The sequence below is a fragment of the Ictidomys tridecemlineatus genome, chromosome 8 (genome assembly GCF_052094955.1).
Source record: "Ictidomys tridecemlineatus isolate mIctTri1 chromosome 8, mIctTri1.hap1, whole genome shotgun sequence".
Taxonomy (NCBI): domain Eukaryota; kingdom Metazoa; phylum Chordata; class Mammalia; order Rodentia; family Sciuridae; genus Ictidomys; species Ictidomys tridecemlineatus.
This window is the reverse complement of record NC_135484.1, coordinates 126,392,683-126,404,324: the sequence shown is the minus strand read 5'-3', so window position 1 is coordinate 126,404,324 and position 11,642 is coordinate 126,392,683. Positions and strand designations below refer to the sequence as shown.

Sequence of the window (11,642 nt, the reverse complement as noted above, 5' to 3'; positions counted from 1 at the left end):
AGGGCCAACTACTTTTAAAGGACAAATTTATCACTCAGTCAGCCCCAGACATCTGGAGGAAGTTACAAAAATTGGCATATGGCCTTGATCAATCTTTAGATAACATCCTCCGAATTGCTACTTCGGTTTTCTATAATAGAGATATAGAGGAAAAAAAGGAGAAAGAGCTTAAATACAGAAAAAGAACTGAAACACTGGTATTTGCTCTTAGAGGAGTAAGCTCCCAGGGTGCAGGAGGAAGACAAACTGCTCCTCAATCCACAAAAGGGACTTGTTTCCAATGTGGAGAGGAAGGACATTTCAAATGGGATTGCCCAAAGGCCAAGCGACCGCCTCCACAGCCCTGCCCTAAATGTCAAGGCAATCACTGGAAGAGTGACTGTCCTCAGGGGTGTAAGTCCTTGAAGTCAGACCCCTCTACACAGGCCTGATGGGGCCCGGGCTCAACCTTGGCTCACGTGACTTTTATCACCGCATGTGAGCCCCGGGTATGCTTCTTCATAGGGAGCCAAAAGGTCAACTTCCTTTTAGATACTGGCGCCAGTTATTCTGTGCTCACCTCTTATCCTGGACCTCTTTCCTCTAATACTGTAACCATACAAGGGGTGTCTGGACGGTCTATTACCAGAAGGCTTACTCCCCCACTGAGTTGTGAGTGGGACGGGGTGATGTTTGCTCATGCATTTCTGATAGTCCCAGAATGTCCTACCCCTTTATTGGGAAGAGACATACTTTCAAAACTTCAAGCGTCAGTTACAATGAATTTAAGACCAAGAGGACCATTATGTCTGCCTTTATTAGAATGTGATATAAACCCTGAAGTGTGGGCTACTGAAGGCAAAATTGGAAGGGCGAAAAGTGCAGTTCCAATCAAAATAGTCTTAAAAGACCCTTCTGTCTTTCCACATCAGAGACAATATCCCCTATGCCCAGAGGCAAAAAAGGGTTTATTGAAGATCATTCAGAACCTCAAAAGACAGGAACTTTTAGTGTCCTGCAATAGCCCATGTAACACACCCATTTTAGGAATTCAGAAACCCAATGGGGAATGAAGACTAGTACAGGACCTGAGAATAATTAATGAAGCAATTGTTCCTCTCCACCCTATGGTTCCTAATCCATACACTCTGTTATCTGAGATTCCAGAAGCTGCTGCCTGGTTCACAGTGTTAGATTTAAAAGATGCCTTTTTTGTATACCCTTAGACTCCCAATCACAATATTTGTTTGCCTTTGAAGAGCCAGATAGTGGATCTCAACTAATTTGGACTGTATTACCCCAAGGGTTTATAGACAGTCCCCATTTTTTTGGCCAAACCCTAGCTAAGGATTTAACAGAGTTCAGAGATAAGACATCTCTGACTGTCCTGCAATATGTAGATGATATACTTTTGTGTGCCTCCACTAAAAGGGAATGTCAAGAGGCTACTAAGGAGCTTTTAAACTTCTTAGCTAATAAAGGCTATAAAGTCTTAAAGAAAAAAACTCAATTATGCCAAAAACAAGTTCAATATTTAGGATTAGAGCTGTCTTAAGGAACTTGCAAGCTAGGACCAGAAAGAATAACCACCATAGGACAATATCCTCTACCTCAGACCATAAGGCAACTTAGAGGCTTCCTAGAGATAACTGGATACTGTAGGCTTTGGATACCTAGATATGGGGAAATAGCTAAACCTCTCTATAGCCTCCTCAAAGAAACACTATGCCAAGGAACGACTTCCCTCATATGGGAACCAGAAGAGATTAAAGGCTTCAAGGCATTAAAAGGGGCCTTACTCCAAGCCCCTGCCCTCAGGTTACTCACTGAACAAAAATTCAACCTATTTGTTACTGAGAGAGGAGGGATAGGCCTAGGAGTGGTCACACAAAAGAAGGGACCAGCTCAACAGCCAGTAGCTTATCTCAGTAAGAATCTTGATCTTGTGTCTTGAGGATGACCTCATTGTTTGAGGGTAGTAGCAGCTGTGGCCTTGTTAGTTCCTGAGACAATTAAAATTACCCTAGGAAGAGACCTTATTGTCTACACCTCCCATGATCTCTCAGGAATTTTAAATACAAAAGGTGAACTATGGCTCTCAGACAATCGCCTTCTAAAATATCAAACCCTACTTTTAGAAGGACCTGTAACTCAAATAAAAACTTGTTCTAATTTAAACCCAGCTACCTTCCTCCCAGGGAAATTAGAGGGAAATCCTGAACATGACTGCCAACAAGTCCTGTCTATAAACTACTCAGATAGAAAGGACCTTCAAAACTTTCCCCTATCCAATCCTGATCTTACCATGTTCAGAGATGGGAGTTCCTTCATGGAAAAAGGAGAACGCAAAGCTGGATATGCTGTGGTGACTTCACATAACACCGTAGAGGCACAATCTTTGCCCCCAGGCACAAGCTCTCAACTAGCCGAATTGATAGTCCTAAAAAGAGCATTAGAAATAGGGAAACAACAGAGAATTAATATTTATACTGACTCCAAATATGCCTACCTAATCCTGCATGCACATGAAACAATTTGGAAGGAAAGAGGATTTCAAACTACTGGGGGAACATCTATAAAGAACTATGAGAAAATCTTAAGACTGCTAGAGGCTGTCCATTTACCCAAAGAGGTAGCAGTAATTCATTGCCAAGGGCATCAAAAAGGAATAGATGAGATAGCAGAAGGGAACAGACTAGCAGACCAACAAGCCAAGGAGGCTGCTAAGGGTAATTCACAGATAACTACCTAATCCCCTTGATATGGACAGCCCCCCCCTCAGAGATAAGACCTCAATACACCCAGGAGGAAACTAACAAGGAACTATCTAAGGGAGGTGGCCTAATGCTACTCGAGAATTAGGATGGACCCCAGAGTCACAATGTCAAAAATTATAGTTTTACAAGCCAATGATTGGTTTGGAACAAATTGGCTTTCTAGACCTAAAACTATTTGGCCAGCACCTAATGGGACTCAATGGATATGTGGAACTAACATATGGCCCTGGCTTCCCCCAGGCTGGATAGGAAGATGGTCTATTGGGTACCCCTGGATGCAGGGGAGATGGACCCCAAATATAACACTGCTAGCAAACCTCCCCAATCTCAAACACAGATGGAGACGATCTATGTTTCGTTGGTATGATCATCTAGCTTCTTTGTTTATCCCACAAATTGATTTAGAAGATGTAATGCGGCATATGGAGACTTTAAACAATTATACTCAAACTGCACTCCATGATGTTGAGGAAAGTATCTCTCTCCTTAATACTGAAATAACACTTATGAGGAAGGCCATCTTACAAAATCGAATGGCTTTAGATGTCCTCACTGCAGCCCAAGGTGGTACTTGTGCTGTTATTAAAACTGAATGTTGTGTTTACATCCCGGACAATTCTGGCAATGTGACAAATATCCTTAAAGATTTACATACTCAGATAAAAGCCATGTCCTCACCAACTTTGTCATGGGAACAATATCTTAGCTCCTGTTTTTCTGGTACTTCCTGGTGGAAAACATTGTTAGTCTCTGTCTTTGATATCATACTTATTGGCATATTCCTGTGCTGTGGTATTTATTGCTGCTTCAATATGGTTCCAATATTAATGAATTCTTGTTTCTCTTATAGACCGCCCATCGCTCAAATGGCCCTCCAGCCTATTACTTCTCAATCGGACTTCTATTATGGACCACTCAATAGACCTGATTTTAAAAGGGGACTCCAAACTGCTTGCCCCACATCGTCCCTTTTGTCAGCCTGAAGAAGCCAGAACGGTCTTCACCCCCATTCCTTAAAGCAGTAAGGAGTTCCCCAAATTAGAGGGAAGAATGAAGCCAGATTTAAAATTAGGTAGTCAGTGTAGTTAGGTAAATTGGGTCTAATATTGAGTGAAATCTAAAATGGAGGCCATGCTGGGAATGACTCAGGAAAACACAAGACAACTCATGAAATGTTAATGAAGTCCCAAAAAGGCCCTAGGCCAAAGTCCACCTCAAAAAAGTGTTAATGAACAGCCCCCAACAGATTTGGAGATAGCCCATCCCAGAGAAGTGATAAGCCCATCCCAAAAGTCCTTCCTGCCCATTTGGTCCACCTGTGTCCCACCCCTCGGGCCCTCCAACCTACATTCCATCACCAAACCTATAAAAAGGAGAACACATTTGCCCGCCAACTGGATCCCACCTCTTGGGTCCCCTTCTTCTTCCAGGAGAAGTCTTTTCTGCTGTTCTTTAATAAACTTCTAATCTATACTCTGACCTTGCCTCTGTGTGCTTCTTTGGTGTTATTCTTCAACATCTGGGAAGCAAGGAACCATCCACCAACAAGACATAACAATTATTAATTTGTATGCACCAAACAATGGAGCTGCAGCGTTCATAAAACAAACTCTCCTCAAGTTCAAGAGTCAAATAGACTACAACACAATAATTATGGGTGATTTCAACACACCGCTCTCACCATTAGATGGATTCTCTAGACAAAAGCTGAATAAAGAAACTATTGAACTCAATAGCACAATCAATAACCTAGACTTAACTGACATATATAGAATATATCAACCATCATCAAGTGGATACACATTGTTCTCAGCAGCACATGGATCCTACTCAAAGATAGACCATATATTATGCCATAGGGCAACTCTTAGTAAATATAAAGGCATGGAGATAATACCATGCACCATATCTGATCATAATGGAATGAAACTGGAAATCAATGATAAAAGAAGGAAGGAAAAATCCTACATCACATGGAAAATGAATAGTATGTTACTGAATAATCAATGGGTTACAGAAGACATAAAGAAGGAGATAAAAAAAATTCATAGAGACAAATGACAATACAGACACAACATACCGGAATAATAACAAGAATAAATAAATGGGACTTACTTAAACTAAAAAGTTTTTTCTCAGCAAGAGAAACAATAAGAGAGGTAAATAGAGAGCCTACATCCTGGGAACAAATTTTTACCCCTCACACTTCAGATAGAGCCCTAATATCCAGAATATACAAAGAACTCAAAAAATCAAACAACAAGATAACAAATAACCCAATCAACAAATGGGCCAAGGACCTGAACAGACACTTCACAGAGGAGGATATACAATCAATCAACAAGTACATGAAAAAATGCTCACCATCTCTAGCAGTCAGAGAAATGCAAATCAAAACCACCCTAAGATACCATCTCACTCCAGTAAGATTGGCAGCCATTCTGAAGTCAAAAAACAATAAGTGTTGGTGAGGATGTGGGCAAAAGGGTATACTTGTACACTGCTGGTGGGACTGCAAATTGGTAAGGCCAATTTGGAAAGCAGTATTAGATACCTGGGAAAGCTGGGAATGGATCCACCATTTGACACAGCTATTGCCCTCCTCAGACTATTCCCTGAGGATCTTAAAAGAGCGTACTATAAGGATACTGCCACATCAATGATCATAGCAGCACAATTCACAATAGCTAGACAGTGGAACCAACATAGATGCCCTTCAATAGATGAATGCATAAAAAAAATGTGGCATATATACACAATGAAGTACTATGCAGCAATAAAAAATGACAAAATCATAGAATTTGCAGGAAAATGGATGGCATTAGAGCAGATTATGCTAAGCGAAGCTAGCCAATTTTTAAAAAACAAATGCCAAATGTCTTCTTTGATATAAAGAGAGCAACTAAGAACAGAACAGGGAGGAAGAGCATGAGGAAAAGATTAACATTAAACAAAGACGAGTGGGGGGAGAGAAAGGGAGAGAGAAGGGAAAGCATATGGAAATGGTAGGAGATCCTCAATGTTACACAAAATTACATAGAAGAGGTTGTGAGGGGAAAGGGGGGAACAAGGGAGAGAATTGAACAACAGCAGATGAGGTAGAGAGGGATGATGGGAGGGGAGGGGAGGGGGGATAGTAGGGGATAGGAAAGGTAGCAGAATACAACAGTCACTAATATGCCATTATGTAAAAATGTGAGTGTGTAACTGATGTGATTCTGCAATTTGTATTTGGGGTAAAAATGGGAATTCATAACCCAATTGAGTCAAATGAATGAAAGATGATATATCATGAGCTTTGTAATGTTTTGAACAACCAATAAAAAATATTAAAAAAAAGAATATTGTGTATGATACCTTTCAACTTAGTCGGGCAGAGTCAGATCTCTGATCTCTCCATCTGCAGACAGCCCTCACACCTCCTAAAAATACAGGTTCCTTTAATTGATGTGTCTCTGCACTATTTTAGAACACAGGAGATTGCATCTGCTTGTGCCACTACCTACAGTAGTAGTACTGGGGTTTCTTCTTTATTTTGTTATAGCCAGTCACCTAAGTCCCCACTCTGGTTTGAATGTCCAGAATTAATTCCCAGAAATTTTCCCTTTTTATCTTGCTGGGAAACTCATGTCTGAATGCTCAGTTTCGTGCCATGGAACAATCAGAAAAGCAACCTTTTCTAATCTACCATTTTAAAAATCTTTTCCTTATCTCTCCCTTTTATTCAATTTTTTTGTAGGGCAGGGAATACAACACAGAGCCTTACACATGTTAAGACAGACACTAAGCACTTTTCCATTGAGCCACACCCTAAAATATCTATTTACCATTTTTTAAATAATTATTGAGGTAAAGGAAATTGATTAATTATATCTTCCCATCCTGATGAACTCTCCCATACATATTAACAGTTCATTAATCTATACATTTTCCTTCTTATATAATTTTGAACAATTACATAAGCACAGAAATTTGCCATTTTGTCTAGATGTAATAAAGTGTTTAGATAAATTTGAATCACCTCTGTATCTATATTGCCTAATATTATATATTAATCTTTAGGGTACATACATAGACTACTGAAGAAGTTATTTGTGTTTTCTTCTCTCTTGTCAATCATTAACAAAGACTCTTTTAATTATTTTCAAGGAAATAATAATAAAATTTCTAAAGAAATCTTCTGTGATCTTTATTTGTATTTTAAATTTTTTTTATTTTTTTGTTAAATAAAGTTTAGTTATAAATTCCTCCTAAAAATAAATAAAATAAATAAATAATATTCTTTAAAAAGTATCAAAGTACCAGAATAGACATTTCTCAAAGACAAAATTGTTCAATGTCACTAATCATAACAAAAATGCAACTTGAAACCACAATGATATATTACTCCATAATTAGAATGTTAGGTATCACTCCATACTTAGAATGTTAGAACTGCTAATTATCCAAAAGAAGAAAAATCAAAATATTGGAAAGTATGGTGAAAAAGAGGAACGCTTGTACACTGTTAGTGGGAATGTAAATCAGAATAGCCACTATAGAAAATAGTGTGGAGGTTCTTCAAAAATCAAAACTAAGACTACCATTCAATCCTGCAATTTGACTAATAAGTATATGCCCAAAGGAAACAAAATTTATTTCAAAGAGCTATATCTACAATCACATGTTCATTGATCAGTTCACAATAACCAAGAAATGGAATCAACCTAAATTTATCAGTAGATGAATGCCTAAGAAAATATAGCATATATATATATATATATATATATATATATATATATATATACACAATAAAATACCACTCACCTTAAAATTTTTTAAACTCTTAATTATGACAATATGGCTGAATCTAGAAGATGCTATGTGAAGTGAAATAAACCTGGCACAAAAGGCAAATACTGAATGATCGTACTCATATTTGAAAACATAGCACATGCTTACCTGGGAGGTGACTGGGGAAATGCCAAAGAATACAAATTTCAAATAGGAAGAATAAGTTCAAGAGTTCTATAGTTCAATATGGAGACTATAGTTAATAACAATGTATTATATACTTGAAAATCACTAAATGGAGATTCAAAGTGATCTCACCACAGAAATTAATAAATAAATAAATGTTAATTAGTTGAATTAAGCCACCCATTATGTACACTTATTTGAAAACATCTTGTTGCTCAACATAAATATGCACAATTTTCATTTGTCAACTGAAAATAAAGTCTAAAGTAAAAGATATTAAATAATCTAACTTTACAGTTCAAAAACCTAGAAAAAGAACAGTTATTATTTCTGCCAATTGCTGAAATTATAAAAAGTGAGTAAAAATAAATAGAAAAAAAGAAAACACAGAATAAAATCAACAAATATAAGAGTTGATATTTTGAAGAAATTATAAGTGGAGCCAGGCATGGTGGCACACACATGTAATCCCAGCAGTTCAGGAAGCTGAGGCAGGAGGATTGTGAGTTCAAAGCCAGCCACAGCAAAAGTGAGATACTAAGCAATTTGGAGACTCTTTCTCCAAATAAAATACAAAAATAGGTCTGGAGATGTGGCTCAGTAATCTAGTGTCCCTGAGTTCAATCAATCCCTGGTTCCCTAAAGAAATAAGTGCAAATATATACAGTAAGTCAAACTTCAACAAGGATGCCAAGAATAAAGAAGGGGAAATAAGTAGTCTCTTCAATTAATGATATTGAGGAAACTGGATAGTCACGTGATAGGATGAAAATGGACACTTATTAGACTGGAAATGAAGATTTAATCAGGAGGCATGAAACCTTTAAAATTCCTAGAAGAAAGAAAATTTTCTTGACATTAATATTGTCAAAATTTTTCAACTATGATAGCAAAAACATGGGCAATAAAGCAAATAAAAAAGTAGGACTGTCAGGCACAGTGGCTCATCCCAGCAGCTTGGGAGGTTGAGACAGGACGTTCCCAAATATAAAGGCAGCCTCAGCTATAGGCTAAGCAACTCAGTGAGATTCTGTCTCTAAATAAAATACACAATAGGGCTGGGAATGTGACTCAGTGGTTGAGTGCCCCTAAGTTCCATCCCCAGTTCCCACCCCCAAAAAACTAGGAAAATATCAAACTAAAAACATATCAAAAAAATGAAATAAACAAAATGAAAAGGCAACCTATAAATTTAGAGACAATGTTTGCAAATTATATGTCTGCTAATCTGTTAATATCTCAAAATGAATAAGGATCACACATATGCAGAATATTCTACCAAAGCATTTACAAAAGAAAAGATCAGACCTAAGCTACAATATGTTCTAATATCTGTTCTACCAGAACATAATAAAGTTCTAGTAACTAAAATATAGCTTGTACAGTGGAAATAATTTAAAAGCTTACAAAAAGACCATATATTTTTATAATGTCTCAGAATATTGTATAGTAAGAGGACTGTGTCAAGCTACAGATGAGGGTCTCTGTTCCACAGATGGGGGTTGTTAAAGTTGTCAAGAATAAGGCCTACATTAAAGGCCCAGATCACTATCATGTTGGCTTAGGAACCAAATTCTTCAACAAGAGTACTAAAGCATAAGAAGTAAAATCAAGTATCAACAAATGTGATGGTATCAAACAAAAAACGTCTTCACAGCAAAGGAAAAAATCAAGAATGTGAAGAGAGAACCTACAGGATGAGAGAAAATCTTTGCTACACACACATTAATCTCCATGATATAAAAAGAAATCAAACAGTACCAAAAAAAACCCACAAACAACCCAATCAATAAATGAACAAAAGAACTGGACACACTTCACAAAAGTGAAATGAAAAAAATACAATTGGCAAACAAATATATTAAAAAAAAATGTTCAACATCTCTAGCAATTAGAGAAACTACACTGAGATTTCATCTCACTCCAGTCAGAATGGCAGTTATCAAGGACACAAATAGCAATAAGTGTTGGGGAGGGGGGAAAGGTACACTCATACATTGCTGGTATGACTGCAAATTGTTGCAACCACTATGGAAAGCAGTATGGAGATAACTCAGAAAACTTGGAATGGAACCACCATTTGACCCAGCTATCCCACTCCTCGGTCTACACCCAAAGGACTTAAAATCAGCATACTATAATGATGTGGCTATGCCATTGCTTATAGCAGCTCAATTCATCATAGCTAAGCTATGGAACCAATTCAATTGCCCATAAACAGATGAATGGATAAAAATGTGGTACATATGCACAATGGAACATTATTCTGCCATTAAGAAGAATGAAATTATGGCATTTGCTGGTAAACCAATGGAATTGAAGATCATCATCCTAAGTGAAATAAACCAATCCCCCAAAACCAAAGGCTGAATATTCTCTTTGATATAAATATCCTGAGTCAGGATCTTTATATCAGAGAGAATATGTGAGGAAAATGGAAGGCAGATGGGAACAGGAAAGACAGTCGAATGAATCAGGCATAACTTTCCTATGTTCATATATGAACACACAGTGTAACTCCACATCATGTACAACTGAGAGAATGAAAAGTTATACTCCATGTATGTATATTATGTCAAAATACATTTTACTGTCATATATAACTAAAAAGAACAAATTGAAAAATCTTAAAGAAGAATAAGGTCTACTTTAAGAGATAACAAGTGAAATTTAGAAGATGTGAGGGAAAAACTGACTCCCATGCTTGTAAACACTTGGGGATGCAAGACAAAAATCAGTACAACACACCCAAACACAGGATGATAGTTCATGTAACTAACAGAGATATCATTTGCAACATTTTTCTAATGCCCATATAGAAGGGGATATGATAGTCTGTGCAGCATATGCCTATGAACTACCAAAATATGGTGTGAAAGTAAGTCCAATGAATTATGCTGTATCATATTATACTGGCTTGTTGCTGTCCCACAGGCTTCTCAATAGGTTTGGCATGGACAAGATCTATGAAGGCCAAGTGGAGGTGAATGGAGATGCATACATTGTGAAAAGCACTTATGGTCACCCTGGTGCCTCCCATGCTATTTGGATTCAGGCTTTGCCAGAACTACAACTGGCAATAAAATTTGTGAAGCCCTGAATGGCTTGTCTATTCAAAACAATTCCTTGTTTATGATTCTGAAAGCAAGAAATTCAATGCAGAAGTATATTGGAAGCACATCATGGGTCAGAATGTCACATTATCTAAGGAAGAAGATAAAGGTGCTTACAAGAAACAATTCTCTAAGTATATAAAGAACAATGTTACCCCAGACATGATAAAATATATGTATAAGAAAGTCCATTGTGCTATAGGAGAGAATCCGGTCTATAAAGAGAATCCCAAAAGAGAAGTTAAAAAGAAGAGGTGGAACCATTCTGAAATGTCCCTTTCCCAGAAGAAAGATTATGTAGCTCAAAAGAAGGCAAGCTTCCCCAGAGCTCAAGAACAGGCTGCTGAGAGCTAAACAAAACAATAGCTTTTCTATGAAGATTTTTCAGATAAAGACAATAAACTTATTGAGCAAGATATATATATAATCTGTGGCAAAAATAGCCACAAAATATAGAGCCAATTCTGTGATCAACTCACAGCACATGCAAATGCAACTTCTAAAAGACTGTGATCCAAGGTAGCAAGTATAGAACTATATATCTAGTAAATGAGACCAGTTGCATATGAATGGGACTCACTGCTAAATAAAAATGTGGGTTCCCTTATTTTCTAAAAAAAATGTTAAGAATTTCAAGAAAGTGACCACAAAGCACTAAACCAAGCATAGGACCCTTCTGGGAGCAGTGTCCTGTGGGACTGCACAGCACATAAGCCCACAAAGCTTTCTGTGTAATAAAAGAAATGTTAAAAAAATTCAGTTTTACTTGAGAAAGAGTATGTAAACAAGACTTCCAAAGATAAAACTTAAAAAA

The 11,642-nt window shown here is 37.3% G+C and overlaps 1 pseudogene; it reads left to right on the top strand.

Moving 5' to 3' along the window:
• The first annotated feature begins 7,387 nt into the window (after nt 1-7,387).
• On the top strand, nt 7,388-11,182 carry LOC101955857 (large ribosomal subunit protein uL18-like; annotated as a pseudogene).
• The last annotated feature ends 460 nt before the right edge of the window (nt 11,183-11,642 follow it).